This window comes from Rousettus aegyptiacus, unplaced genomic scaffold (genome assembly GCF_014176215.1).
Source record: "Rousettus aegyptiacus isolate mRouAeg1 unplaced genomic scaffold, mRouAeg1.p scaffold_m13_p_1, whole genome shotgun sequence".
NCBI classification, from domain to species: domain Eukaryota; kingdom Metazoa; phylum Chordata; class Mammalia; order Chiroptera; family Pteropodidae; genus Rousettus; species Rousettus aegyptiacus.
The window spans coordinates 72,467,988-72,494,971 of NW_023416284.1; the positions used below are offsets into that span (position 1 = coordinate 72,467,988).

Genomic DNA, 26,984 nt, shown 5'->3' on the forward strand with positions numbered 1-26,984 from the left:
AAATTGCTACCAGTTCATTCTGCTCAACTGTGGCACTTGTAACAATTTATTCTTAACATTAATTTTTCCCAAAAGACTGTTGAAAATTGTCTTACTTCTTTTTCTCTCTGTGCATAGTCTGTTTCATTAAATTTCAACAATTCTAAATCAGGCCAGCATCTAAATCAGACTAATATCTGATAGACGACATGTGAAATGTGTTTGCTATTACTTTAAACATTTTAAGGCATATTCTTCAGACAAATACATAATATTTATTTATCAATTCATATTATTTTGTCCAGTAATTAAAAGAAAGGAATGTGTATCTCTGTCTTGCTTTTTTCTAGTAAAAGAAATAATTTACAATAAGCATTTACAATTATTTCAGTTAAATGTTTATGGTATTTGATTGATGATATTTGTTGTTTTCTGTCATTTAGATTTTATAGATAATTTTTGAACAGAAATATATATTTTCTGTTTTTGTACCTCTACACATAAATGGCAGATTACTGAAACAATAATTTGCCCTTCAGCTGTAGTGAATAAGACTCTCCTTTATTCTTGGTTTGCTGAGTTCCTCTCTAACCGTTTTTATGGCTTTATGAAGACGCTAATGCTAATTAATGTTTTATTAGGAAAAAATGTCAAATAAAACTGTTAAAGTTGAAGCATAAATTATAAATTCAACATGCTTATCCTAACGATAATGTTGATAGTGATATCGATTACATAATTTTTATAGGTCCTTCCAGTATGCTGAACTCTGCTAAACATTTTACTTCTACATTATTTAATTTTCCCAACTGTTCTGTCAGGTAGGTGTTACACCCATTTTACAGATGAGTTTATAACCATCATACCTTACAACATTTAATAATAATTAAAATATACTAATACAAAATAATAATATAGTTTAGTCGACTCTAAAAGCTTTGCACATTTGAAATATATATGTGTGTATGATAGATAACAAGGGTCCTGGTACCAGTCCATGGCCTGTTAGGAACTGGGCCGCATAGCAGGAGGCGAGTGGTGGGTGAGCCAATGAAGCTTCATTTGCATTTGCAGCCACTTCCCAGAGGTAGCATCACTGCCTCATCTCCACCTCAGGTCATCAGGCATTATCAATTCTCATAGGAGCACCGGTACCTGGTGCCAGAAATGTTGGGGACTGCTACTTTAAGGGACTTAGGATGTATTGGGAGAGATGGACTTGCTTAAGACACAAGTATAAGCAAATATGATAATTGCTTTAATGGGGATAGGTAGAGGGTGTTATAGAAAAATGGAAAAAAAGGGCCTCAGCTTCCCAGAAGGTATTAGAGAGATCTTAACAGAAAAGCAGCTCTAATGCTGAGACTTAAAGAATGAGTTTGAGTTTGAAGAGATGGCGTGCAAAGGGAACAAAATAGAGCAGCGTGTGGAGATGAGCAGGAACAAGGCAGGGGTGGTTAGGGAGTTACAGGGATTTAGAGGTGCTGAGCATCACGTGCAGCTGGAGGAGTGACACACCTGGGTGGGGTCAGGTCACAAGGAGCCTTGATTGCAGACCTAAGCTATGATAGGGGTTGTACTTCTTCCCTTCTTCCTTTTCTCCCTCATTTATTCATTCACTATAGTTTTTTTGTGTGATCATAATGTGCCAAGCATTGTGTTGAATATGGAGGATAAAATGGTAGACAAGAGTGTTCAAGGTTCTGCCTTCCTAGAGCTTACTAAGTGGTGGGAGAAACAAGCGTTAATGAATCTAATGAAAAAGTGTAAAATTATAAAAGTGGCCAGTATAACAAGGGAGAGCGAGTCTATAAAAACATGCAGTAGGAAGCAGTGACCAGGCCTAGGAGGTCCAGAAAGGCTTCCCTAAGAACAGGACTGAACTGAGAGCTGAAGGAGATAATGATACAAGGAAATTTGATGAAGAAGGTAGATGATTTGGGGATAAATGTTGGCAATAAGGAGATCATGTGCAAAGGCCCTGAGGCCTAGGAGAGCAAGGTGCTTTTAAGGAATTTAAAGTAAGACAGAAAAGCTGGAACACAGGCTAGAAAAGAATGGCTGGACCATACTGGGCCTAGGGGCTGTGTTAAGATTCTAAGTTCAATGGCAAGCTATGCTAATAAAAGGACCATGCATGCACTAAGCCATACTCAGAATAATGTACATAAATATCTACATATATACACATGTACAAAAGGAAATTAATGTTAACCCATAAATAACTTTGTTGGTTTCTTGATCAGCTCACCTCCATTTTATATTGCAGTGATTCTAAGACATATAGTGTGTAGAATTTGTATATAGGTAACAATGTTTATTGTTTTTTACACAGTAGTTATAATGTATAGAAATTCCTCCCTTTATTTCCATATCTTAAATTAGGAATCCACATATGGCTCTTGATATTATTATATATCTCCTAATAAAATGTATTCATTTAGGTAGGACTCAGAGTTTAGGTTTTTCCTTAGTGTGTTGGCATCTGGATTTGGGATTGGTTGGCATTTTTAGTTTACTAAAATAATGATAAATTTACTCTTGATTGAAATATGAACATGTTGATTTTAATTTAGCTTTGGAATTAAAATCAAAGGACAGTCAAATCAAAAAAGACTAATGCTAAGACAGGTGACATTTCAACTCTGGGGAAAAAAAAGGTGATATTCATTTGATTCTTAACGTTTTAATAATAAGTACGGGAGTGTTGATAGCAAGATAAATTTTGGAGAGATGGCATAGTACTGGAAATATGAGCATGCCCTCTGAACAATATTGGCTTAAATATTGGCTTTAATACCTTCTAGCTGTCTGACTCTTCTTGTCAGTTACAGAGATAACAATGATTACTAGCTGCCTCACAGGGTTCAACGGAGTAGGGTAATGTATGTAAAGCATGAACACAATACCAAGCACATAGTAAGTGCTCAATAAATGTTAGTGGTGACCTTGAATATTAATGACACCGTGCTTTACTTGAGCCATCAACAGAGAGGCACACAGTTATGAAAATGAAAGTCAAGTGGTTATGGTAAATACATAAACTGAATTTGCTTTACTCTGTGGCTAAGAAGAACTCTTAGAGAGCATCAAATTCAGTAATGTTTCTGAAATTTTCCGGAGAACTATTTTTCATCTCTCTGACATTTTGGAATCATTAGGCAGAGAAGGAGGGGGTGGAGACAGGAATATTTCGATGATGATGTCCCTAAGGTCAGAAGATGGGATGGGAAGCCAGCTCTGGCTGGATCCCTCTCACCCTGGGGTGTGTGTGTGTATGTAATGTTATGCAAATGTGTTTCTTTTTTTCTGTGGCTTCAGCTAAGGTGAATGAAGGCGAAAGCAAGCTGCCTAACTCAGTGGGGATATTGTTTTTATAATTACAGGTCTAGGCATTTTACATTGCGTTTTCTACTGCCACCCTTTCTGCGCAAGCAAAATCTGTGTGAAAAGATCTGCTGGGAAGGAGCTCACTGCTTATGTTTCTCCATTGTGATGAAAGCACATGGTACAGGTAAATATCTCTAAAATCCATTACCCCAAATGATTATCATTTAAGTATAAAGTCTTCAAAGGAGTGATAGGGATGTATACATATCTAATCTCATACATACAAAAACAAACACAAGCATACAACATAAACCTACATGTATAGATTCACGTATTCCCCATCTATTTATTCTTTCTCTTTCTGTTATAAAAATGGAAACTTGCTTTTTTTTATGGGAAAGAAAATAACTTCTATTTATTTTGAGATCACTGATTAAGATGGATGACAAGATGTTGATTAAAAAAAAAGGGATGATTCTGACAAGGGTATTAACAAATTCAAACTAGAGAGACTATTACCACCAGGTGAAGGTAGGGAACAATATGGTTTATACTATCATATAACCTTTTTGTTCCTCTTAGTGAGATAATGAACATCTTTTCATAGCAATAGATATTTATCTGCAACATTATTTTTATAATTTATGATTTTATAATTTATGATCATATAGATACCATTCAGTGCACCTCCTAAAATACATTTGATCGATCCCTTCTAGTTTGGCATTTAAATTGCTTCTAATTTCTTTGCTTATATGTTACCAAGAATGTTCTTATAGCTTTATATTAGTTGCCATTATTAATGGCTTTCATAAGGATACTTCCTTAGCGGTAAATTGCTGAATTTAAGTGTTTTCAAGTTTTAAGATTTTTGCTACTTGTTGCCAAATTATTTTCTAATAAAGTTATACCAGTTTGTATTTCCAGAGACAGTGCATGAGAGTACCTACTTTTATACCATTTTACCAGTGCTGAGAATTTTGAAAACAAAGAGTCTTTGCCAATTGATGATGAGAAATGGCGTCTCCATGTGCTGGGTTTTTTTTGGAGGGGAGAAGGGGTGGCGAGGGTGTTTATTTGTAAATCATACTATTTTCAAGAAACTTCCTGCTGTAGATAGTAGCATGTTGGAAACATAATAGTTTTTGACATTTGAGAAATTATATTAAATCAAGAAGGCATGGAAAGGTCCTAGGAAATTTTAAGTTTTTCCTCTTTTGTGGCCAAGTATTATTAGACAACCATGAGATCACTGGACAGTGATACTTTTTTGATGGAAAACATAGTTTTTCTTTCTTTAACAAGAATAAAAAGGTATTTAATAAATAGCCCTCATTAAAACATGGATCTGAAGTTATACTGCTCATTAATTAAAATATTTGTATATGTATGTATATACATATATGTATATATACACATAGGTATGTGTGTACATATACATATGTGTGTATGGATATATATACATGTGTGTATGTATGTATATACACACACACACACACACACATACATACACACACACCTGTCCAAAATCGGGAGCATGATTAAATATAATTATGATAGCACCATATTTATCAGAGGCTATAGATCACAGTAGATAAGACTTTGGTCTCCAGATTGGCTGGGCTCAGATTCCAGCTATTTTCTTGAGGTACAAGGTCAGGAAAGTTACCTTACCTCTCGATGCCTAAGTTTATAAAATTTAGACAATAATAGTACCCATCTCATAGGGTGTTGTTGCACAGAAATATATGTGAAATGTTGAAAAATTGTTATAAATCCTATTTTAACAGAATATCTAGCGATATGAGAAAATGGTCATGATGGAAGTAAAACCAGCAAAGTATGGCTCTAACTATAGTATAATTTCAATTTTGTAAAATTTTTCTCCTTTCTCCTTCTTTTCATCTTCCTCTGGTATCCAAAAAACATTTAATGTATTTCAGAACACGTTTACCTTACTCCAACTTTGACAAACTTTACCCCATTTCTTACCTTATCCACCATCATTCACATTAATTAGGATTAATGGAGTAATTCTAGTCCTGGAGAAACTGCCTAATTGAAGTCTGTAAGTCAGAGACCTATTTACCATGGAAGTGTGTTGTCCCCTGGCCAGTGGGGACCCTGGGAGCAGTCCTCATGTGAGAACAGAGCCAGGTCCCAACCTTGCACTGCCTTGCTCCTCCTGAGGGACCTGGGATAAGGCAAGGTTACTGGCCTCTTTGAGCTGCACATGAAAAGTCTCTAACTGTCCAGCTCCATATGTGAGCTGCCTTACTATTCACATCTCTTCCCTCCATTACTAAATAAGCTTCCTTTCATTCAGTAAATGAAAGAGAAGATAGAATGAGAGACCCCTAGCTCTCAGGTATTGTTTACTTTATCCTACCTAGATGCACAAGGGAAAAGTGTGGAGCTGTAAGTCCCTGAAACCTTAGCTGAATCATAAGATTGAAAAAAGGTCAAAGAATTATTTGGAACTAAGAAGACAAATGCAAGATGACTTGTCTGGCTTTAGCTACTGCTTTTCACTGGATACTCTGCAAATCTTATGTATGTAGATGCTGCATTCATTTTGGCTCACATATCTTGTCTAATTTGAACAGCTTTGTATTTTTCAGTAAAAGAGGAACATCTGAATTCCTGCTTAAGACAGTTTAGCTTAAGAATTACTCTTTAACAGGTCATAAATTATTCTCCTCTGAATGATTATGAGGATGAATAAAAAAATAAAACTTGTATTTATACACTTACATATGTTATTTCGACAGAATTGATAAATTCATAAAGGGAGAGAGGACAACAAATGTGTCAGCAAATATAGGTCAGGAAAGGAGTTCATAACATTCTGCCAAATTCCAGTGAGGCACCTTGCGAGTGTAGGTAGAAAGGCTGAACGTCGCAGTAGTGAGAATAGTAATAACACTACCATATGGAACATTTGGTATTTGGAAAGCACTTAGATTCCTCCTAAGCTGCAGAATCAATAGGGATTCAAACAGAGAGGAAGAAACGGTTCTCTTGCTGTGAATTGCTGGCTGGTGTGCAGACATGCAGACATGATTAGCAAGGGCTTACCAGAATGAATGTCTTTAGGGAGGTAGAAGAGTGGGAAGTATTTCACCATATTTCAGTGTGCTGTGGCTTCAAGTTTGTGCTCTAGCAGTCTAGCCATTTTTGGTGGTCTCTATAACCAAACCATTTTCGTAATCGTATAAGAAACTGTTCTGCGAGACCAGGCCAAATCAGTGTTGAAAACTCAATTCATTGAGTCCCATAGGGCCTTTTGGGTGCCTTAGGACTTTGCCAGTACAGAGCGAAAGCACAACCTTTGAATTGAGAGTGTCTTTCTTTACATCATAATCTGATTCAGTCATCCATCACGCATTTATTTATTTGGCAAAGATCTCTTTTGGACGCTACTGTGTACAGTAGAACTGGTACAGTTCTAAGCTTTGGAGACATGGAATAGAACAAGATAGATATGAAGTTTGCATTTTTAAGGGAGGTACAATTGACAGCATCATAACCTGGTTTGGGTGAATAGGGGAACAGAACTGGACTATTCTAAAAGGAGGCAACAAGCATGCATCTGAAATGAGAAACTGGAGAAACCAATGGAAAATGATCTGTTGGAAGGTTTAAGGCAGGAAGAGCCAGAGAATAGTCAGGGACTGGCAGTGAGGTTGTGACTGTTGACAGCAGGACCAGATTGGGAAATGAAGAAGGTGAGGAGAGAAGTCAACTCTCAAACTGCTTGAATGCACAACTGTCAGGGCCAGTTAAAATCATGACACTATTGATGTCTCAATTCAGGAAATCTAAATAATGTATGCTATTGACAATCCATATTTTTAAGAAATTGTGAAATGAATATGTTTTACTGTATGACTATATCGACATGTTAGAAGAGTGGATTAATTATGGTATATGGTAGTACTTTTTCTTTCAACCACCACCCAAACGAAGGATTGGGGTGGTGGCTTCACCAGAACACATTAACCTTACTCCAACTTTGATGAACTGTATCCCATTTCTTACCTTATTTACCATCATTCACATTAGAGAGTGAGATTTATTATATAATTAATTTGTATAAGTATCATTAACATTATTTATTTAACTTTAAACAGATTTAAGTTCCAGATCAAAATAGTCTGTCCACTTGTCACATCTTGGCCTCTTTCTTACCTTCCTCCATCCATTCCTGGGTGCTTTGATGGTCCCAAAATAATAAAATCCACTCAGAGATTTCTTTTATCTCCTTTGGCCTTCAACATAGGTTTGATAAAGGCTACAGTTTTGGCTTTGGATTTACCATCATCAAGGGAACCCTTTTTTCCCTCTATTTTGTTCTTCCCTTTTCCTTTCTTGGGCAAACCCAGTAGTAGTCCATCCCACTGCCCTGCCCAGCCCACCCAACCACACACACACACTGTGCATTCTGGGTTTTGCAATGCACATTTCCATCGTGAAGGAAACCTTATTGATATTAATTAAATATTTAAAATAGAAATCTCCTCAAGCATTATCTTTCAGCATAAATGTGTTCTTCCCTTTTCCACTCCAGTTCCTTCAGTCTGAAGGTAGCCTCTATAATTCATAGCCAGTTCAGAGGAAGGTATTATTCTGAGACACTTAATGTCATTTTTTTGTGTGTGTGTGCAAAAAAGAAAAATACAGAGGCAAAGACTTAAGAGTATGTAGCATTTTATTTGTAGGCATAGCTTTGCAAGTCTATTTTGGAGTATATTAGCTTCTGAAATAATTTACCAGACTTCCGTATAAAGCATTTTATTCTTTGTAAGTCTGATAAATAATATGATTTACTGTGTCAGTATTCAAACATTCATATATATATATATATATATATATATATATATATATATATATTTTTTACCTTCTCTGAAATAAGGTAGAATATTTTGTCACTAGAAGGAGTAAAGTGCATTAGAAAATGGTTGATACCAAACTCAGCCATTTCGTCTTTCAGTGTTCAGACCCTAAAGCAGGATGCCGCAGAGATTCCCCTCCTCTGTAGTACATTAATGCTGCTCTGGCAAACGGAACTGTTCGAAGTGCGAGTAAGGACTAGAGATGGAAATAGCAAAATGTCGGTATTCTGGGGTACTTTTCAAATTACCATCTTTTTTTCTATTAATGTTTATCAAATGAGATGGAACATTTAAATATACTTTTTAAATTCTAGAATGTAAGATATTATAGCTTTTGATGTTTAGTATTTTGAGGCAGGCGGAAACATGAAGATCATTTAGTCCCCATTCCCCCTCGCTCAAGACCTCCTCCATGTCAGTAGTGACTTTCACTTTACCAGAGCTCAAATAATGAATCATTGATTGTTCATTGATTGTCAAAATAACCATTATCATTATGAGATCTAGAAATAATATACAGAACTTCTTGGGACTAATGTAGTTTTTTGAGTTAGCAAGAAATAACAGACTCGTGCCCCTATATGCCAAGAAGGACCTAGAAGGAATATCTCTTTAGATTAAGTGAGAAATATATCATTGATATATATTTAGGTTTTCACTAAATGTTTTAGAAAAATTTGAGAAGGTAATTTCTATGACTTGACAGTTATATTCTGTTCCTCCTGTTTTCTCTTCAGAAATATTTTTTGTTCTCTACCCTTCATTTTTTTCTTTAATGTGAGGACAGCAGATCCCTGTGAGGATTATATACATTTAATTTTTTAGAACATTGCCTGGTCTGGCACGTAATTAATGCACAATAAGCCTTTTGCTGTTACTACTTCTGCTATGCTATGTCTCCCTCTACTTCACATTTTTTTTTCTGATGGAGATTTTTTCGAGTATTTAAAACAACAACAACAAAAATGTAACCAAACTAAACAAGTGCTGATATTGCATGCTCTAGAAGCTGGGGCTGTGTTTGGTCCCACTTGCAGAGATGTGATCCTCTGAGTACATCTCTGGCTGAACCCAGGTTCACGTGGGACACCCTTGGTCTTGGGGATCAGGAGGGCTTTGAACAAGGTACTAACTTACTCTGTGCCTCCAAGTTTTATATCTATAACATGAGCGGATTACTCTCTGAGGCTTCTTTTACTTCTAAAAACGATCATCATCTTACCTCCTTGATGTTTTAAGGCTTTGAAGTGCCTGTGGAAAAGAACCTGTGAAAAGTCCCAGTCACTGTTTATATTCTCCCCATGCATTTGAGTATATACATTGAGTGATTTTTGGTTTGTTGTCTCTTTCATGCTCAGATGGGTCTGCTCCTCCAATGATGATGATCAAACAAAATGAAACACTCCTTTTCTGCACAAAGGCAACTCCCTTCCAGATGCTTAACCCCTTAAGCTGGTGTTCAGATGACACAGAGGGAAGCATCACTTCACTTGCCGCTGAAATACAGCCATCTCTAGAGTGAAATTTGGCAACAGTGTAATAGTTAAGCTGCAGTACTTATATGACAGTTTGGGGAAAGGAGTAAGACAGAAATAGCAGATACCAAAATAATCTAATTAAAACAGCAGGGAGAGTGGAATCGGGCAACAAGAAAGGAGGATGATATACCCCAGTCTGATTATCTCTCCTGTTTAGACAGTGTGGACTTCAGCCCCAGAAGCTCTGTAGTGACCACAGTCAGAATCTCCTACACAGGCTCAGAAGAGGGGAGGGAGGCTTGTCTGATGTCTCATTGAGCTATAATCTTGTGACTTTTTTTCTCTCTCTTTTCTCAGTGGTCTAATTATCAGGCTGTGTTGGCACTTAAATAGATCTGTATTCTTTGAGGCACTCCCCCTTTTGCCCCCTGCATAGGATAATATCATGGTTTGGTATTTATGACATCAGAATGTACTATGCTCAAAAGTCATTATGTTAAGGCACCTTTTAAATGGCTTAGGAAGGGTGAACTGGCAGACAGTCCTTCTGTTTAATTCAAGGATCTCAGTAAATAAAAATGACCAGGAAGGGAGATTCAAGAAATGTGCCTGGTAGACAAATGCAGTTGAAGAAAAAAAATCCTTAAGGTTTTCTAGAGTGGGAGTAACTATGATGATAAATATTAAAATAAGGACATGGAAGTAGTAGTGGATAAAATTCAAAAATACTGAGCAATGTGTGTGACAATAATTTAAAAATAAAAGGAAAGAAAAGATTTGCCAACACCATTAGAAATAATCAGATTGTCAGATAATAGGACATCAGCTCTCTCAAAAGGGAGATTCCAGGAAATAAAGGAAGCAGATGCTAAAAGAATCCAGGCATTTTGTTTAACTAGAAAAGAGGGAGCTTTAAGAAGAAATATAGAGATTAAGGATTAGTTTCATTTACAAGCACATAAAATCTTTAGGTAATGAACAGAGTTCATGTAGTCCACTGCTATAAAATGGAACAAAAAAAAAATTCAAGGCAAATTAAATATAATTTGTATCAATGAAAAAAAATGAGATTTGGTATCAGAATGATACCAAAAAAAAAACAAAACAAAACGAGATTTGGTTTTAAGTTTTAGCCGTATAAATTATTAGCTTTTTGGCCTTAAAGAAATCACTTAAAATCTGAGCATTTTCAAAAAAAATCCATAAGATAGAGATAATTATATCTAACGGGTATTGCGATGATTTAGCAAGGTAATGCATTAAACACTTTCGTGAACTGTAAAGCTCTCTACATGTTGTTTCTGTAAATATGTACCGTTCTTCTCGTATGGAGAAGTTATTATAGACAGTGAGCACCCATGAGAATAACTTAGAAGACTAATCATATAGAGAAGAAATCTATTGAGTAAAATTTTAAAAATACATGAATTATTATTATTATTATTTTTTGCACCTCAGTTTTCTGGCCCAGAAATTCTCCTATGTTTCTGAGATTTTTCTAAAAATTTCTAGCGAGCTCTGTAACAGAGTTATCTACTCTCTGTTGAGCTATAAACCACATGATTTTATAGTAAATATTGCCTCTGAGTAAACCTTGAATAACAGACTAAAGAAAAAGAATGCCATCTTCTTTCATTTAATAATCCTCATTTTGGGAAGTTTGGGCAGAAGTAGGCGGGGGTCTGTGGGCTGAGAACAAGAGTAAAATAAGTCAGATGCTAACTGATGAAGACTTGAAATGGAAACGGTGAGGCACAGTAAATCTTTACAAAGTGTGGGCTGGTGCATTCAACTTCCTTTTACACAGCAGCCCATCTGTCTCATTAGTGTCTGTCTCTTAATCACAGACTTCATGAAGTGTCTACTTGGCTTTCTTTTTTTTTTCAGCTTTTTATCTTAATCTCCTACAAAAGTTAACGAAAGGAAATTAACTGAATTATATGCTATTAGTGTGTATTCACAAGCACTCTGAGGAGTGAAACAGGCTATATTCGCTAATGAGTACTAGCATGAGGATGAGTCTATGCAATGAGCATCTTTGTGTGTGCATTCATGAATGTGTATGCATTTGTATCGATATTCACAGACACAACACATATGTGCATCTGTTGTATACACCCTAACATGGAAAAGACACATTGACACTAATTAGAAAGGGTGACATGAAACAGTGAAAGTAAAATTCCTTTCGGCAGCTTTTACTAATTTAATTAAAGCACATGTTGTAACATTGTGTGTGCAGGAAAGAGTTTGCTGATTCAATGGTTAGAACAATAGTAGGAGTTAAATATTAACAGGCTTAACTGTCAATAATTGTCAAAAAAATATAAATTCTCCATTGTCTGCAGTTCTTGTGATACAACAGTGTACTTTAGATTCGTCTCTGCTTGCTTGGAATTCAAAATGCTTTGGATAAAGAATGTTGTAGAATCTAATTTGTGGCAGAAAATTTGTTTATTATTCCTGAGGACATTTGCAGGGCTGAACTATCACATGGAAAAAAGAACAGCTTTGTTTAGAAAATTCAGTAGGGTCAGTACAAGAAAATTGAATTAAGAAACTTAGAGAGTCTTTCTTTGATTGATGGTGCTTCTTATTCATTCTTCATTATTCTCTGTGAAGGAATAAAACTATGAAATCAAATGTGAAAACTGGATTAAGACAAGTGGCTTCTCAGATTTTTTTTTTTTTTACCTTAGCTGTTTCCGATTCCTAATAAAGCCCAGAGTCACTACAGAAAGAGTCTATGTTTACTATATTAAATCTTCCTAATAAGTATGCCTTTGAGGTTTGATATTAGGAATTATTTTAGAAGATGCAGAGGCAGGTTGTTCCTGCTGACTGTATGATAGTATTTGTCTCTAGATATTTTATATGCCCACTTATTTTTATGGAGTGAGCAGTGGAGTAAAAGGGGAAACAATACTATTTTTATGAAGAAAGTATTTTCTGCTTACCCCCTTTTCTCCAAGCAGAGTTTACTGCATTCTTATTTGAGCCATCAGTTTACTCTCCAAATGCTTTTGTCAGGGATTTGTACACAAACACGAGTCTCTATTAACTAGACTATAAATCATTTGAAAAAAGGGAATTTTTTTATTTGTTGTAAGTCTAGCACCTAAGACAAGGCCCTAAACATATTTTGTTGAGTGAATGAATGAATGAGTGAATGAATTAATGAATCAGTCAGACACCTACCATGTGCTTATCATTGTCTTAGACATGAGGGACAATGTATAAGAAATATGAGACATGGTCATATCTATTCTGAGACGATATAAATCTAGCTAAGGATTAGAACAACTTAAGTAATGAAATAAATGTTGGATTATAACCCTCAAAATAAAATAAATATTTGTGGGTCCATACTGATATAAATAAATAACTGAAAAATAAATAAATGAGACCAAATAGACAACTTCTTTACAGAGGAATTCAAATAAATACATAAAAACAAACAAACAAACAAACAAATAAATAAAAGAAATAGAAAAGCGTTATTAGCGCCCATAGTAGTAATTGGCACAGGAAAGTTCCACTGATGGATGCTAGAATTAGTGGACAGAAGTTTAAGCAGGAACGGGATGTTTGTAGAGTTTCAAATTATCTCCCTCTCAAATGTGTAGTAATTACAAAGAGAAAAGTGTAACAGTACCTGTAAAGTCTTGGCAGACACCACCTTAACTAAGTAATTCAGATTAGCATCACTATGGCCATGCCACCCTGAACCCTGAACGTGCCAGATCCCATCTGATCTCAGAAGATAAGCAGGGTTGGTCCTGGTTAGTTCTTGGATGGGAGACCACTTGGGAAGACCAGGTTCTGCACACCTTAAAAAAAAAAAAAAAAAAAAAAAAGATTAGCATCACTAATGATACAGGTTGACAGCATGTGCCCCATCATGTGAAACACTAAGGACACCATACCTCTGTGGTAGCCTCCCCAATAACGTATAATCTCATCAAGAGAAGATATCAGACAAACCCAAATCAAAGGACTTTCTAGAAAACAAATGACCAGTAACCTTCAAAAATGTCAAGGTCTTTAAAGATAAGAAAGGACCAAGGAATTGCCACAGTCTGGAGAGACATGACAGCTAAATGCAACATGAAATCCTAGATTGGATCTTAAAACAGAAAAAGGGCATTAGAGGAAAACCAGGCGAAATCCTAACAAATTCTATAGTTTCATTAGTAGTACCGACCAAAGTTAATTTTCTAGTTTTGATCATTGTTCTTTGGTTGTATAAGGTGTTAACATAAGGGGAAACTGGATGAAGGGTACAAAGGAACTCTGTACTATTGTTGCAACTCTCTGTAGACCTAAAATTATCTTTCATAAAGTCTAGTTGAGGGCACTTTGTCCACAAGAAGCCATTGTAGAGCAATACCTGACAGTATATAACTAAGAATTTACGATGGTAGGGGCAACTTTGGGTGGAGGATGTGCTGAGGGAATGAGAGATGGCTGATGATTGGAGTGTTCAGGAAGAGTTTCATGTGAGAAGAAAAATCTGATTTGTCCCTTGAAAGGAGGTGCAGAGATGATGGGTGGGGCAAACTGAGAGGTCGTTCTAGGTGCTGGGACAATAGGGACAAAGGCAGGAGGAAGGATTGCAGATGCCTGTGTGGGATATGATGGAGAGGCTGGATGAGTGATGTGTGCTGAAGATCAGTATGAAAGAGTGTTGGACAGCTGTGGAGAAGACAGGAAGTAGAGTCATTAAGACCAGGCAGAGGAGTTTGAAGCTAATGTGATGTATGATAGTTATAAGCTCTTGAAGCTCAGAGCTTAGTCGTATCCCCATTCCACTCACCCAAGCTTGGTGAAATGGTACGTATGTGAAATCGGCGACAGTGTATCCAGGGTGGCTGGAGTTGGGGAAGATAGAGGTAGGTGAGTTAGGGGTTAGAAATAGCTAATGAGAGCCTATTCATTTGAGGTCTCAAATGAGAGGGTAGGGGAGTCAGAAAAGGAAGAGGAGGCAACATATATAAAAGCATTCAAAGAGGTAGAATCATAGAATTTAGTGATTGATAGATGTGGGGCATGAAGAACAAGGAATCAAAGATGATTCCTGGGTCAAGCTTACAAGAGAGGTGAAGCTGGTGTTCATAATTGAAACCATTCATTCAGCAGATATAGTGCCTATGTGGAAGGTTATATATTCGAGGTAAAGAAGGAGGATTAAAAAGAGTACAAACAGAATATCTGTCTACAGTGAAACATGGAGCAGGAAAACCCATGGTTTAAGCTGTACTGCATGAGTTTATAGATGACCAGGGCAGACCCGCCTAAGGGGTCCCTGTCCTTCAGATGAAAAGAAGGGAGGAGGTTGCTCTGTTTCTGACAGCAGCCATGAATAGTGTTAAGAGTATTTTTCAAGTTAGCATTTCTCTCTGCTTGATAAAGATGTCAAGCCTACTATTTGAACCCTACTCACATACACACCAAAAAAAAAAAAAAAAAAAAAAAAACCCTCTCTGGAATCACCATTCTACCATTCTACTTAGGAAAAGCAAACAGTTTTTTAAGGATGCTAAGCTATAGAGGTCCATGGATCCCAAAGGTCCCAAACATGAAAATTAAAATATCATAAAAGCACAATAAACGTTATAAAGAAAGAAATAGAAAAAATAGGTATCTGTGCTTAAGTTTCACGCTCCTAATCTTCAGGTACTGTCTTTTTGACTTGTTTTATATAATGTTGCTCATTGGTCATACCCATAATTCATGCTTTTCTGGGCAGGTTTGCTATGTTATTCTCTTCTCTTGCACTTGTCTCTCTCTCTTTGTTATTTAGGAAAGAGTTTCTGTAACCTTTATTCCCCTTATTTCGTTAGTTATTTCCCAAATTTCTACCTTTAGTTCAAATTTGATAGTATTTTTTTTTTTTTATCTCTGTAAGACGTTGGTAACGTCTTTATCGGCAATTATAACTGTACAATTGGAGTTAGTATCGAGGTTTGGGTAACATCAGGGTAGGGGCAGAAGAGTGGGTGTAGTGTATTCACCTTGTGCACATTTGAACTTACACATGTGATTATTGCTGACAGCAATTGGATGTATATACTAACGGTCCTTTTTTCCCCTAATTACACTTATTAATTTATTTATTCATATTTATTTATATGTATGTATGTGTGCATGCATGCATTTATTTATTTTTTTGGGGGGGTGACATTGATTAACAAAATCCAATAAGTTTCACATGTACAATTCAACAATATGTCAAATATATGTTGCATTGTGAGTTCACCTCCCATAGTTAGATTTTTCTGTCACCACATATTTGACCCCTTTTACCCCATCTACCTTTCCCCTTCCCCCACCCTCTGGTAACCACTAATCTATTGTCCATGTCCATGAATCTCTGTTTGTTTGTCATGTTTGTTTGTTGCTTTTAGGTTTATAGCCCATGTGTAAGTGATATCATGTGGTTTTTAACTTTTTCTGTCAAGTTTGTTTTGCTTAGCGTGATCATCTCAAGATCCATCCATGTCATATATGGCAGTATTTCATCTGTTCTTATAGACGAGTAATATTCCATTGTATATATGAACTATATCTTCTTTGAAGGTCTCCATTTCTATCTGTCAACATTTTAAGTTGTTTCTTAACAATTGAGTTCTTATCCCTTCTTTTCTTTCTAATTGAGGTAAAATTGGTATATAACATTATATCACTTTCAGCTATTCATCGATATACATTACAAAGAGATCACCACCAAAAGTCTAGTCACCATTTTTCACCGCACAACTGACCCCCTTCACCTCATTTGGACTCCCCCAACCCTGTTTCCTTCTGGTAACCACCAATCTGTTCTCTGTATCTATAGGTTTGCTTTTGTTTTTTTGTTCGTTTTGCTTTTAGAGTCCATATATGAGTGAAATCATACAGTATTTGTCTTTCTCCATCTGATTTATTTCACTCAGCATAATAACTTTAAGGTCCATCTGTATTTTTTTTTCAGAACTAGGTAAAAACCATCTGTCTGTCTCTGAACTCTCAAGATACTTTATCTATATTTCATAATACAAGATTTCATTTTTTATGGCTGAGTAGTATTCCATTGTATATACATTACATCATCTTTATCCATTTATCCATAGATGGACACTTAGGCTGTTTTCATATCTTGGCTGTTGTAAGTAATTCTGCAATGAACATAGGAGTACATATATCTTTTTGAATTACTGTTTTTGTATTCTTAAGATAAATACCCAGAACTGGAATAGCTGGATTTACGGTAGTTCTATTCTTAATTATTGGAGGAATCTCCGTACTGTTTTCATAGTGCCCGCATCAATTTACGTTCCCGCCAGCAGCCAACAGTGCACATGGATTCCCTTTTTTTCACATCCTCTCCAACACGTGTCCCCCCCCCCCCCATAATAACCAGTCTAACAGATGTGAGGTGATATCTCATTGTGGTTTTGAAGTGCATTTCTCTAATAATGTAGTAATGTTGAACATTTTTTTCATTTGTCTGTTAGCCCATTTGTATATCTTCTTTGAAAAAATGGCAGTTTAGATCCTCTGCCCGTTTTTTTAATTGAGTTGTTCGTATTTTGTTTTTGATGTTACCCCCTTCTTTGATATCAGTGATTAAGATAAATAAACATTTTATAGACAATAGGCAACTAAAGAGAAAGTTAGCCCCTTTTATGGTTAACTGTAAATGCAAGTTGCTTGATATTCTTAAATACATGAAATTGTGGTGGTTCTGTGTTTAGTCCAGAACTAAGCATTGTGTATAACTTTTGAAGCCTGTAAACTTAATCTTCTTAACATAACTCTTCATGAAATATGACTTGCCTATAATGTATTTAAAATGTGGTTTAAATAGCAGTGTGTTTCATAATATGCATGGATGTTTTGTGCAGAATGTAAAAAGAAATTAACATCTTTTGTAGAGTATAAATTGGCAATGGCAGAACACTCTATGAAGTGACCACTAGACCCCCTTTATGGGCCTGCTGTGGAAACACATATGTTCAAACTGGAAGGATAAAGAATCTTTTTATGTCCTTTATGACTAATATATTGACTTCAGTGTTTTTTCATAGGGAACGTATTTCAAAACTGTTCATTCCATTTAAAATACTTACTATGTCCAGTGGTTCTTTCCACAGTCCCACATAAGCCAATCAATTTTTCTCCCTTCTCAGAGGGCCTGATGCTTTTGAGTATAATGCATTTACTAAAATGGGTACTTTTGTTTTCTTTTGGTGGCATAAGTGGAAGCGATATGCTGAAATGAAGGAACCATTTTGAACTTACTTTTTAAAAATTTGCAAGGTGAAGGCAGGCATAAACTTCAACAGAGCTTCGTAAAGATTGGGAAACATATCAGGCTGTGATTTGTCAAAGAGATAGTACACATGTATCAAACAGGTTAATTCTTTTATTTCTTATGATATCGTATAGGAAGTGCATGATTAACCTAATGGACCTTTCAGAGATGCAACAAAGAAATGAGAGTGGAAAGTACCAGAAAATTGCTGTGGAAGGAATGAGTGTAGAAAGCCAAATTTTAGGATTAGACAAAATCTGTTTAAAAGTTATATCTTAATTTGAAGTTTTTTATTGCACCCTATTACAACTCAAGAATGAAATAAGGGAGATATTTACAGAGCAGGAAATGCAAATGGTTACAAATTCCTTCCCTTCTTCAATCTCATCTTCCCTTATTTAGTCTCTCTTCTTTGCTTTCCCTTAAAAATAAACTGGATGGATGGATGGATGGATGGATGGATGGATGGATGATGGATGGATGGATGACAGATGGACAGATGAATGGGAGAATGAAGTGAGCAAGTTGCTTTTAGCAAAATTCAAATGATGTCACTTCTGTGAATTTTGTCATAAAAATTATACGATCCTAGTTTTCTTACCCAGAATACATACTCCTACAACCCTAACCTACTAATGAAACCTGGAAATAATAGGAAAAAGTCTTCATATAAAGGAGAAAAATGACTGCCCAAAAATCTTGCACTTGACTCTGTACATGAGGCCCTGAAATACCCAGAGCCCTAATAGCTTAGTTAATGATTTCACAAGTTTATTTACCCAGTTCCCCAAGTACATTAAGAGGAATAAGAGGGCTTTTCCGTGTTAAATATACTGACCATAGTGAAGGAAATGGGGGAGCTAGAAAAACTAGAGCATTATAAAATCTCAGTGGTATAGGCCATTTAGTTTGGACACCAACCAACTAGGTTATTCAGGGTAGGTGAACATGAAGGACCTTTGCTGAAAAGCAACAAAGAGGTAATAGCACGGAGGACAAGAATGTTGCAGTAAGAAACAACCCCATCTCTCGAGAGTGGAATGCAATAGAAGCTCTTTTTCGTTATAGTTAACTTTGGGTGTTCCACAGTGTGGGTGGAGGTATCCACGGGATGGTGATTCCCAGAGTGAGCATCCTCCCATCTCACAGCTCAGCCATTCACTAGGGTCCCTGGGAGACCTTCAGGAACTTCTGCAGCAATTTGCCCAGCAGTTGGGGAGAGGAAAGAGAGTGAATAATATCACCGGAGGTTTGTTAATGGAAGTGGCATACATCATTCTTTTTCATGTTCCCTTTGACTAAATTTAGTTACATGGACATACCTAACATAAGTAAAGCTGGGAAACGTCAACCTGTATGTCGGTGGGGATAGGTTTGTTGAACACTAACCAGCCTCTGTCACAACTGGATACCTTCATGAATTTGATGTCATCCCACCTGCACCATGGGAGAGGAGTCGAGGGATAACTGTATAAAATCATATTGCAGGGGTTGGGATAAAGAACTTAGGTGGGGGTGAGGTGGGAGAGCATATAGAGAAGCAGGCAGATGCTAGAAAAAACTCTGAAAGTTTCAGGTAAGGAAGAAGAAACATTCTTCCCTCCCCCTTTCCCCTTTCCCCACTTCCTGATTTTCACATCTGTTGTTCCCTGCTTCACCCAGAGACAACTTGCTTGAGAGCTGTCAGTACTAGAATTTGTCTATTAGCTCTTGTTTGGTTCCTGCAAAACCAAGCCGTATTCATAACATTGTTTCTCAGAGAAAATGAGTTTGGAGTTCCAAACACTAACTTGGAAATGAACTGCATGTACACAGTTCCTTTGTAAATTGAGTACTCTCTGTCCCGGGCATGTCACACAGAGATAACATTTATCTGTGCTTTATCAGTATGGGCTTGTCAAGTTAATTTATGTTTACTCTTTTCTGCCTTCATTTTGATGATAGCCTCGCTCTTAAAATTTAATACCCTCTTTATGTTTGGAGAAACATTTCCTTTGGAGGTGCTTCAAATATTCTTTTGAATAGGAATGGCGATTTTATTTTATCTCCCAATTTATCTTTAGTAGGATCCATGGCTATGAAAATCTTTTGAGCAGGCAGTCTATAAATTGTGGGGGAAAAAAATGAAAACTCTTTAACAAAAGTGAGGGAAAAAAAATTCTTTTCTCATATTACTCTGGGTTGTCAGATAAACTTGCAATGTAATTACTGTGTTGGTTTGTAAAGGTTAAAGAACTCTGAAGTTTATAATTCTATTTTGTGTGTGTTCCACACGTGTAAGGGAAAAATCCAACACATTGAAGCTAAATACCATGTTAACATAAAAGTTCTGAGCATTTTATAGTTTGTCGACACAGAGACGTAATTTATGGATTTTGTATTGGCTTTTACAAATATCTCATGAATCAGTTATTTCCTCCATGGAGCCAATATGCAGATTACATACCTTGTTTATTTTAAGTCTGCATATATGTAATGTGTGCACTTAAAATGTTCTTGCAGCCTTCATATTGTAAAGCAAAAAGGTGAGACCCTGGTCTTAGAGACTCTCCTTAGGGAACTAACTATGCATATGCACAAGTAAAAATTTCTGCTGTTAGCAGAGCAGCTGATAGACTCTGATCACAAATGTTACCGATGCTGTTCTGTTAGGAGGTAGAAATAGAATGCCTAGGACTATGCAAGCTTATCATAGATTGTCAGGGTGATGTGTTTCCATATTAAAAAGAATACTTTGTTCCCCCCTTGCATATGTACCCTGCAATGGTAAGAAACTGTTTCAGTTCAGCTGTTATTCTGATTTACACTTGCAGACTCAGATTTTGGTACTAGTGTAGTTAAAATTAAATGAGTAGTAGTCATATTTAATGATCTTTCCTTTCTGTTTAAAATGGTACTGCAGCCCGTGCAAGAAACATTTCCTTTTGGTTTTAAATTTATGTATTTTGTTCTATCTTTCTATGGCTTAAAAAAAAAAAACTATCAAAACTTCGGGAATAATTGCGGTGTCTTGGTCTTTTTGCCATCCGCAGTCTGTAGTCACTTTCCTCAAAATTGTTTGCATGGATTCCAGATCACCTGTTCAGTAATTGACTAATATCTTTGAAAGAGTTTTATAGAAATTGAACTGTGAAACTGTGGTTGAATACAAAGAAGCCTACATGGGTGTGAAAGAAAGCATTTTATGAACTGTAGAGCACTGTATAAAAGTGAGGCATTATAATTAAATATTCTCCGGTTCGTAATGACCGTCAACTGTCAAAACATATAAAAGACAATTTATATTTTCCCATAAGTACACTGCTTATAATGTTCCAAGAGTAGTTAGAAGTTACTCCAATACTGCAAGAGAGTATTTAGGGGGAATACAGAGTTCTAAAATGCCAACAGAAATCATTAATCAAGGGGGAACTGTTAAAGCTACCTCTTTAAGACCCCACTAGAAACATGTTACCATCTGAATTTTTAACCTCATCCAAGCAAAAGGAGAATAGGGCACTATACTTCTTGTATCTAGAGGCCAAAAACATGAAATGTTGTGTGTAGAATATAAACCATTGTTTAATAGATTTATGCTCTATGACTAGTTCAAGTTTACAGATTTCTAGATATCTAGAGATTCACAAAAGCTTTATTCTTGTTATTCAACTTAAATCTAATATAATCTGCTCTTAAGTTCCAATGTCATGAAAAATCTTTTTTTCTCTCTTTCTAGAGACCTCCACCACCCCCATGCCAGCTAGAGTCATGCAGTTACCCACTCTGATAGCGTTTAGATTCATTTGTAGATTATACACACCAAACAAGGTTGGCACCCCTTTGTGGAGATTGGGCCCAGTGGGCTGCTTTACAGTCTTGAATGTGCTTGCCTCAGTAGAAGTTTATATTTTATAGCTGACATGCCATTGACCAGAGTAACCTATTGCAAAACATGATGCTTTATCATTTGTTTTGTGTCTTCTGTGTTGAATATTTGAGCTGAAAAAAATGAAAAGGTTTTATTAACATTTAAAGAGACTTTATTAACCCTATGTATTAAAATGGTTTATATAGAAATCCTTTGAGAAATTCTTTTATGTTTGATTCCTGGAATGTTCAAACAGTAAAGGCAGTTTTCTTTTTTTTCTTTTCTATTTTTTTTTTTTTTTGGTGATCAAAAGCCAGCATCAGTCAGACCTTCAGAGTTATGTGGAAATAATAATAATTATTAGTAGTAGTATTCGTTATTTATATTTTTGCAAATGAATAAATTGGCATTTTTTTTAACTTTAGTATTCTCTTAAAAGTACTATTGACCTTTATGGAAAGGTAGATTTTCTGGAACCAATAATATTATGAGGTTCATTTTTAGGCAATTATTGGCAGTTTGTCAGATAAATCAAACATTAAATGGGCCGTGAGGAATGACTTTTAATATTTTTTCCTTGTAATTTGTTCTCTAAAGAAACGATGTTGTCTCTTGAGTAGTTTGGAGGAAGCATTGCTTTTAGGTATCCAGTCCTCATGGTGCGGAGAAACCAAAAACCGATGCTTCAGGGCACCTCTGCAGTATTTTTCATAAGCTTTAAACTGGATATGAAAGGCCATCCAATTTATAGCTTTTGTCTGTGAAGATCAAGCAGAGATTGATTTTTAACCACTGTGCTTGTGGGGAAACAGACTGCAGTAACTAAGACAAAAAGAAGCTGATAGAAAGGAGAAGAGAAATAAACTCCCTGGCACCCACTGGAGAATGTCTCCAGAGGAAGAAGATCAGTATCTTCTGATATTCATAAGTAGAGGAACTGCTGGAATTCTACATTCATATGCTCAGCCCATCAAGACCTCTCACTCAGGGAAGATGAATGTTCTTTATTCAGGAGATCGGAAGCAGGAATCATTAAGGACCGTACAGCTAATTTTTAAAAAAATGTACAGTCAGTGCTTTATATATTCACAGGGTTGTGCAAATATCACCACAATAAATTTTAGAATATTTTACCACCCCTAAAAGAAATCCTGTTCATACTCATTAGCAGTCACTTCCCATTTTCTCCCGACCCTTCACCCTCAGTTTCTGGCAACCACTAACTCTTTTCTCTATGTCTAGATTTGACTATTCTAGACACTTCATATGAATGGAACCATGCAATATGTGGACATTTGTGCCTGGTTTCTTTCACTTAGTATAATGTTTTCAAGGCCCATCCACAGTGTAGCATGTATGAGTACTGATTCCATGCTACGACTGAATGATATTTCATTGTATGGATATTTACACTTTGTTTATCCCTTCATGAGTTGATGGATATTTGAGTTGTTTCTACTTTTTTCGATATTATGAGTAATATTGCTATGAACATTCCTGTATAGGCTTTTCTGTGACATTTTCTCATTTCTCTGTGTAGCTTTTAAGCAGTTATAAATTATGAGAGTAAACAATTTTCCTTTTCATACACTAGTTTGTTTCACTACTCTCTTCTTACCTATCTCACTCTCCTAAAAATAATTTTACTTGAGAATGCAGAGAGTAAGAACATCAGTTAATTTTAACTACATCACTAATGACCAGACTCTCCTCTGCATGTCATGGATGTGTTTCAGCATTTCTCAGAGAAGCCTCACTTTATAGATGTGATGGCTGAGGTTTAGAGAAACTCCACAAAGCTTGGAGTCATTCAGCTGGGAAGCTGGAGGAGTGGGGATTCGAACCCACCTTTGTCTTACTCTTAATCACAGTGCTCTCTGTTCCCTCCCACATAATAATATGACCCAGGTCATGCACCTGTTCATCTCTCAGACGATTCTTTTTTTATTCATGAGCCTTCCTCTGATTTGATTGTGAAAAGTAAGGAGCATGGTTCAAAGAGTCTTTATCATATGCCCTTGGACCTGAAGCAGGCATTTGTGTCCCCTCTTGATGAAATGATTATGAACTGTTTCCCTCTCTGAGTGAGGTGGCATCATGGAAGCCTGGCACTGGCTGGTACTCAGTCAACGTGACTCTTCTAACTCTCTGCCCTCCAGGTGGTCAGTCTCCTTACCTTAAGACTACATCTCTCCTTCACTTCAGCTACTCACAAACACTGCCACATCTACGATCTCTTTGTCAGCTTGAACCAACATCCTTTGGACCTTCCTAAATCTCAACAACTCTGCAGTTGCCCACTCTGGTCACAGCCTCCTGGCCCCCTTTGTTTTCTTCCTTCTGCTGAACGTAGCCATCCCTCACCATGAGCCTTGGCCTGTCTACATCCTGCAAGTTCACTGTCTCCCTACCCAGACCAGGTCTCCTAGTTTTTAAATTTCACTGTGCTTTCCAGTGAGTTGAGTGTTATACAGCCCCTTCCAAACACCAACCTTGGGTGATCTCCACCACTTAACACAGCTACTCAGAGGTCCTTAAACTCAATTTATGGGTTCTAATGTGGATTCTTGCTATTCAGTTTGAGACAGGTCATTGTTAACTTCTTCCAAAGTAGACGCATTATCACATTTCCCATGGGACCTATTCTAAACTCTTCTAGTCTCTTCAAAATTTACAATCTCCCACTTTCTATCGAGGAACATTTATTCCTCTTGCTTTTGGGAAATCTTGATGAACCTAGACATCAATCTTTCTACCACTCCTTTTCCCTTCAATTCTGTGCATTTCCCATCCAATAGCCTTAGATGTACAAGTGGGTCTGATCGCTGGTATCAGATGTACTACATAGCAGATGTCCAAGGCATCAGGAATTCAGAGGAGACTTCAGAGACTAGTTGAGTAGGACACCTGAGTTTTGTAGAATGTTTCCTAAAATTCTTTTGATTTTTTTCCTGCAGTTTATCTATGTTTTGTAAAACCACACCAGATACTCGCTCCCATTCTCTTCTCTGTGAACATGGGAGATGGGACCCTGAAAGATGTTATTTTGTTGTATACGAGAAGAGAGGAGGTTGAAATTTTTGACAAAAACCAAGTTGGGGATTACCTGTGAATTTCAGCCATCTGTCAGGTGGACAATAGAAAGTGGGCCATAATGACTAGGAAGGTCATAAAGGGGGAAAAGTAAGCCTTGCCAGCTCTTTTGTAATGATAGATTTGTGCCTTCACCAGACTCCAAAAAGTTCTGCTTGACTGAAGAGGTGACAAACACATAGATGTGCTATAATTTCTGTGAGAGGGTTCAAATGAAACCTTTTGAGAGTCCGCGATCCTTTACTTTTGATGACCCATCACTGCTGATCAGTTTGTTCTGCCTGATCACCCAGGACTCCTCTAGAAGGTGGTTGGAGAGGAGCCAGACTCACAAGGAGGTCTCTTCTCTTCTGTCTTTACACCTTTCAACCTCACCGCCTTCCCCAACCTAGAATAAACTCTTAAGGGAATGTCTGATTAATTCACTACAGTATTGATCAGGACATTTTTACAGCTATTTTGTTCCAAATTTAACTGATGGCCAATAGGAGGTGTGACAGTTCAGGTAAGTAGAAATAGGCAAAATTGGTCTATTTCTTTGTGTCCTGAGGATAAATCTAAACAAATCTATGTAGTTGGCACAGCTGTAGCAGAAGCCAAATTTGAAAGACTTATGAAGATTGAATTATCCACTTGATCTTGGAGGTAGTCCTGCCCACTCTGGAGGTGTGAGTGTGTGTATGCGCGTGCGCGTGTGTGTAGGAGAGGGTGGTGTTCTTAGCAAAGGCCCGTGTTTAGAAAGCTTAGCTGAATGCATCTATTTTGCAAAAGTTGAGTCAGTCCCTTGGCTATTCACTTGTGAGGGGTTTAAAATATTTCCGTATTAAAAATAACCAAAAAGCTACCCAAAATTAGACCACATATTTTGTTCATTTCATATTTCAGTGTCTCTGCTATATTTGTTTTTGTTTTCTTTTAACTAAAAGAATTAACTAATTTGGTTTAAATCACTGAAAGTACAAAAGGTGCAATAAATGAATAAGGAAAAATTAGTCTCTTATTTCTGCTCCTGAGTCACACCAGTTAGCTCATAGAGGCAAGCTCCGTTATCATTTTCTTTAGGGTTTGTTTAGGGTTATTTTATAAATATTAAGCAAAAATATGTTTTTTTTTTTTTAAACATAATGTTTACACTATCCACACTGTTCTGTCCTTTCACCTAACCTTATATCCTGGAAAGCCTTTCTTGTTAGAACATAGAAGGCAGGTCTATTCTTCTTAGTATCTAAATGGTATTACATTACATGGTTTTGCCATAATTTATTCAGTCCCATGATTATGGACTTTTGGTTGTTTCTAGCCATTTGCTTCTGTGAACGATGCTTCAGTGAATTACTTTCTATGAATAGCATTTTATATGTCAGGAGGATCTCTGGAGGAGAAATTACTAAAGTGGAATTGTTGGATCAAAAGGAATGTGCAGTTTTAATTTTGGTCAACCTTGCCAAATTGTCCTGTGATTTGGCACTTGTACTAATGCATGCTCCCATTAACACTGTGCGTGAGTGCCTGTGCTGACCGACAGTGCTGTTAAACTTCATCATCTTGGCCAACCTAAGAGGTGAAGACTGCTATCTTTTAGTAGCTTGATTAATATGAATTTTGCTTATAACAGTGATGATTGGATATCATTTGACATGTTAAAGGCCATTTTTATTTTCTTTCTAAGAAATGTATATTCACTTTCATTGCCCTTTTTTTATTGGGTTTTTGCTCTTTCTAGTGAATTGATTTTTAGGAGCACTTAGAAGCTCAAGAAAATTAGTCCTTTTGTCTTGTATTTTTAAAATTTTTTTTGTTTATAATCAAAAACAGACTCACAAATATAGTGGACGATTTGGTGACAGAGGGGAGAGGAGGTTGCGAGGGTGGGAAAATGGGGTGAAGGGTTAAAGTAGTACAAATTAGTAGTTGATAAATGGTTACAGGGCTAGAGAGCATGGAATAGGGAATGCAGTTAGCATTAATATATTGGCTAGGTGGAAAATCAAAGGAGAGAAGGAGCAATTAGGAGAATCATTTTATAAATGCTATAAATGTCTAACCAATGTACTGTATACTTGAAA

General features: G+C 36.5%; 1 protein-coding gene and 1 pseudogene across 13 annotated transcripts in view; both read left to right on the forward strand.

Annotated features, from left to right (window-relative positions):
- Window positions 1–26,984, forward strand: part of ATXN1 (ataxin 1) — a 364,038-nt gene that overhangs the window by 132,522 nt on the left and 204,532 nt on the right. For 11 of the 13 annotated variants that reach the window (XR_004955711.1, XM_036236902.1, XM_036236901.1 and 8 more), the window contains one exon: window positions 3,366–3,493. The gene's annotated coding sequence lies outside the window, so the exon portion shown is untranslated. Of the gene's footprint in view, window positions 1–438; window positions 801–3,365; window positions 4,758–26,984 lie in introns of those variants that run through there. The other 2 variants (XM_036236928.1, XR_004955712.1) reach the window with 2 other exon arrangements.
- LOC118605518 lies at window positions 13,388–13,513 on the forward strand (annotated as a pseudogene).